Source organism: Ochotona princeps, chromosome 21, assembly GCF_030435755.1.
Source record: "Ochotona princeps isolate mOchPri1 chromosome 21, mOchPri1.hap1, whole genome shotgun sequence".
Taxonomy (NCBI): Eukaryota; Metazoa; Chordata; class Mammalia; order Lagomorpha; family Ochotonidae; genus Ochotona; species Ochotona princeps.
Genome location: NC_080852.1, coordinates 40,502,525 through 40,507,494, shown reverse-complemented (window position 1 = coordinate 40,507,494; position 4,970 = coordinate 40,502,525). Strand labels below are relative to the sequence as shown.

Below are 4,970 nucleotides of genomic sequence, written 5' to 3'. Positions count from 1 at the left end.
AATCTGCCTTTTAAATAAATATAAATAAATCTTAAAAGAGAAAGCACAATGTTGTGCAGAGACGGGAGACACACTGGTGCTTCTGAAGGGACAGAGAAGGAGCAGGGAGGCGTGAACATTAAGCAGAACTGGGCATCAGTATGGCTTTGACACAGGCTGGCTCTGTGCACCTGGCGGGATTTCTGAGCTCATCTGGTCTGCTAAAACATGGGAGTGGTAGGGCCAGGGTGGGGAGCCATACCATAATACCTGTCACTTTGGCTATACATGTTTTGGCCCCTAGAATTTCCATGGACGAGGCTGCAGCTCGTGGAGGTCTGTGTGATGTCCTCAGGGAAATGGTATTCGACGTGCCACAGGGACCAGCCGTCCTTGTCACGGTGCTCCCAGAAGTATGGCAGCTCCACAGACAGGGTGTCTTTGTTGGAGTATTTGCACCTAAATTCGTCCAGGACAAAGGTACTCTTGGGCAGGTGAGCAGAGGGGTGTTTGGCTTTGTGGCTAAGGTCTGCTCACGCTTGTCCATCTCTTCCTCAGGTGCTGGACAGCTCCTTTCTGCTCACCCGGGGGCTTCTGATTCTCTTCTCATGGGCCTTTCTCTTTTGGTGGAGTATCCTTTCTTGGCTGGCTCTGCAAATTTCTTAGCATCCAATAGAGCCGTCTTCCTACACCGCTTCACCTCCCCCAAGACGGCCTGAATCTGGGGCTGGTTAATGCAGGGGAGGAAGCAGTGGTTGGTATCGGGAGAAGAAGGCTCCGAGACCTGTTTGTAGAGCCACCACAGGGCACAGACAACTGTGATGCCACCAGGAAAGGCCTCACCTCCTCTGCATTCTCGGTGGCCTGTTGTGTCGCATGATGCCCGAGGTGGGGAACACCAAAGTGCTGGGGGTGAGGGTGGGCACTGTGTCGCTTTTAGGAAAGCTCAGCACTGTGCCACTTGGGTGGTAGCCTCTGGCATACTTCCCTGCAGCTTCTCATTGCTCACGTACAGAATCGTCCTCACCTTCAAATGCCAGAACCTTGCCAGCAGGAAATTTGTGGAGACATTCAGGGGTTCGGTTGGTCTGGCCAAAGTGGAGGTGAGGTGTTGCAGACAGCGCACGGACCTGGGCCGTGCTGTACTGAGCAGCGATTAGAGCCTTAAAGGCCCTCTGGTTTTCAGGGCATGTGTACAGGGTCCCAGCCGCCAGGCTGATTTGAGACATGCTTACTCTTAAAGAGATCTTTTTGTTCATGGTAACATTTTAGAAAAAAAGTTGGCTGCAAAAAAACTTGCTCTGGAACTCGTAAGTGTGGGAGCATGAGCTGCAATGTGTCATCAGCACAGTAACTGGCTCGTAATTAAATTTGTTGCACTCTCATCTTGATCACTGTATTGTAGCAAACAAGATGAGAAGCAAGCAAATAAGAAAACTTACCACTGCTGCCGAGAACAACAAAGTATCACCAATAGTCCTGGGGCTGTCTGCTCCCTCTGAAGCTGGCAGTTAGGAAAGCGCCAATGAAAGAAACTCTTCCTGGCTCTTGCCTCTTTTGCTCTCTAGTAACAGCCGCGCGTGCCTCTCTGAGTAACTGAGGCAGGCCCATTAAATTCCCACATGAATAAAGTCAGCGCAATGAACACTTTTAAGTCAATATACACTGCAGCTGACAATGATTTTTTAAAAATTTCTCCTTTAAATTTATTTTTTCTACTGGCAAAACTTCTCGGGTTACCAAGCTTGTCTTCTTGGGGGAAAAGTTCCAGCAAATGTTTCAGAAATTAAAAACAGCTAAATGATCTGACCGCGACCACTTGGGCAGCACGCAGGTGACTGCCACCAGCTCTCTGGTGGGCCCATCTGGGTGTTGGGCTGGTTCAGCGTCCCCTTCTGGTGGGTGTTGACATTCACGATCCTGCTCGAAACTGCTTTCTGCCAGCCCAGGACTCCTGCCCATTTTTTTTCATCAGAACTTTTTCCTGGGACGTCTTATGTTCTGAGTCTTAGTTAAGCCAAACTTGTTGGCAGATGCTCCTGAGCTGTTCCCACGAGCATTTTCCTGTTTTATGGTGAATTTTCAGTGTGTTCCAATGTGCAGGCACAAAATAGACCACAGACTCTCCATGATGTTAGAAGCATGGCAGGTGCATGGGAATGCTGTACACAAATCTATCCCCAGGGAGGTGGGACTAGGATATTTTAATATCTGCGTCCAAAGCCCTACTCTTTGGGCTTTTATGATTTCATCCAAGTTACAGGTAGCTTCTGAACATCTAACCTTCTATCTGGAGCTTTCCTCCAAGAAAAGTAAAAAGGCAGGCAGATGCCACCATTCTTGTTCTTAATGAATGGACGATACTGTCGAGGCAGGAGACACACGGGTTTTCTATCAGACCGGGGTGGGGCTGAGGCTTACACCTGAGCCATGAATAGGCGTGACCCCGGCAGAGTCTGGTCTCTGGAGAAGGCAGAAGGGGTGGAGACAGGTAGAAGCCAGAGAGGGCGGCCTGTGCTCAGGTCTCAGGGTGGGAGCCGTGTGGCCGTCTCGTGAAGGGTTCAGGCTGGTGTCTTGGAGCAGCCAGAGGGAGGCGGGGTGGCGTCAGCAGGCTGGTGCTGCACTGATCCGAAGCTGGGAACCAGGAACCTCTTCCAGGTCTCCCACGTGGGTGCAGGGTCCCAAAGCTTTGGGCCGTCCTCAACTGCTTTCCCAGGCCACAAGCAGGGAGCTAGATGGGAGGTGGAGCTACCGGAATTAGAACTGGTGCCCATATGGGATCCTGGCATGTTCAAGGTGAGGACTTTAGTCACTAGTCCACGCCGCTGGGCCCTGGGTACAGTTTATTTTAAAAGGTGATGACTCAGCCTTTTATACTTCCCACAACCCTCCACCATGGGATTTTATCCACAACACCCCAATGAGGTTGTCTGCAGCTTTCATCACCTCAGGCTTGAATACAGCACACACACATCCCCAGGGGATACTGCCCAGGCGTGGATCTCATGCCCTGCCCTGGGGGGCCGGGGGTCTGCAGAGCATGAGACGTTGCTGGCTGGCAGTGGGCCACACTGTGCAGCTCCATGTCCTATACCTGAACTCCGAGGCCAGTATTCAGTGTCCTGTGTGGTCTGGGATTGTCTTTCTGCTGATCTTGATCGGGACCTGCCCTTGTGCTTGGGGTGTGCAGGAATCACAGGGAGTGGCCCTGATGAGATGTGCTGCTGTCTGCCAGGGCTCTGTGAACCCTTGGAAGCGGTCTGCGTGGAGCTCAGTTCCCTTTCCTGGACTCAGCAGTGCTCCGTAACTCAGGAGCTTGCTGCGGTGGACGGCTGAAAGCAAGGATGCCACGGACTCAGAGCAGTGGTTTCCACCCGCCATGCTGCAAGAGAATGACCTGCCACTTGGCGCAGGGACGCAGTGTGGATGGAGGTGGAGTCATCCCTAAAGCACTGGAGTGAGCTGACACCTGTTGTCTCCAGGTGTCATATCCCCAAAGCTCTGAGCTTCCTCCGGCAGCAGCTGCCTCCAGTCCTGACCCACTCTTTCAGGCCCGTGGCCTGGCGTGCTGTCCCTGTCATTGCCGTTCCTGTTGGTGGTGGAGATCTGTCGGTTTCCTTGCCGTGCTGGTGACCCATTTTCAGGCTAGATGTCCCCGCACAGTAGGAGGAACCAATGCTGTTGTGTGGCGCTCTTCCTCTAGGGAGGTCTCAGGAATGGCTCACGGGTAGGGGCCCTTGTTGGATGGACAGTTCCCGCATTCTGTACCTGGTACCTGGCCTCCCCATGATCTAGTTTTGTCATTTGGCCAAGTGACCTCCTCTCCCGACACATTGATTTGCTGTCTGAGACATGCAGCATGGGCTGAATCAGGGGATGGCAAAGTTGCATTTCATCCCTGAAAGTCAAGATTTGCAACTCCCGAACCTTGTGCATTGCTGCTCTAAGGAGTGCTCGTGGGTGACATCCAAGAGCCAGTGCGTGGTGTCCCAGGAATGGGCTACTCCGTACTGTTTCCTTCTCACATTCATGTCCAGCATGCTTCTGGGGAACACAAAAGTATCTGGCCACGCTCACTGTTGGCTTCAACCTCAAGTGGCTTCAATCGGACAGCTGTGTATGAATATTAATTTTGCTTTGAGGGCTTTTAGAAGAGATTTTTTTCACTTCTGTTTTCACAACACAATCAAGAGAATTAGTGCTTCTGACAAAGCAGCCATTAAATGTGTGCTGTGCCCAGCGTGGGAGGTGACCCCGTCTCTGGAAGCAGTGGAGTCAGTTGCCTCTGCTGTGTTGTTTGTGGAAGCAGGTGTCAACTCTCTCTGATGTCGCCTCTGGGCGGCCGAGACATCCCTTCTTCTTTTTTTTTTTTTAACTTTATTTTTTAAATTATATTTTTGACAATCTTTACATAGTTAATTAGGGTAAAAAAGGTTCAAGGGCTATAGGAAAGTGGGTAAGACTATTATTTCCATATTGTTTCCTTCATGTTTAAAGAGGGGTATTAAGGGAGAAGGCCCACCCAATTCCCCTCCCTCCCCAGGTCCCGGAGGTAGGGCATGCTCTGAGGTTCTTGCTCAAGTGGTTTTGATAGTTCACCAGTTATGAATCGCTGCCAGTCTTGCCACTCCAAGCACGATGAGGTCGTTGAAGAATCCACTGATTGACATAGCCCATCGTAGAGTCTCCGTTTGCCCCGTAGTTCGCTGCCAACATATAGCTGAGATGGTTGACTGACCTGTTTGAGACATCCCTTCTGTCAGGGCCGTGACGGATCTCATGTTTTCTGGAGCCTCACTTCTCTCTCACGTCTTGGGTTCCTGGCAGATCTTGCTGTAATTCTCCTGCCTTATGGGTAAAGGGTGTGCTACCCTGTCACCTGACCCCAAAGATGCAGGTGCCCTTCCAGCTGCTGTATCGTTTCCTAAGCTTGATGTTGTTTCCCAAGATCCTTTGCATCAGGCGAAACTGTGGGTCCAGTTCTGCCCAGT

General features: G+C 51.2%; 1 pseudogene; it reads right to left on the bottom strand.

Annotated features, from left to right (window-relative positions):
* Positions 1–200: 200 nt before the first annotated feature.
* Positions 201–1,208, bottom strand: LOC101528130 (elongation factor 1-gamma-like; annotated as a pseudogene).
* Between the last annotated feature and the right edge of the window lie 3,762 nt (positions 1,209–4,970).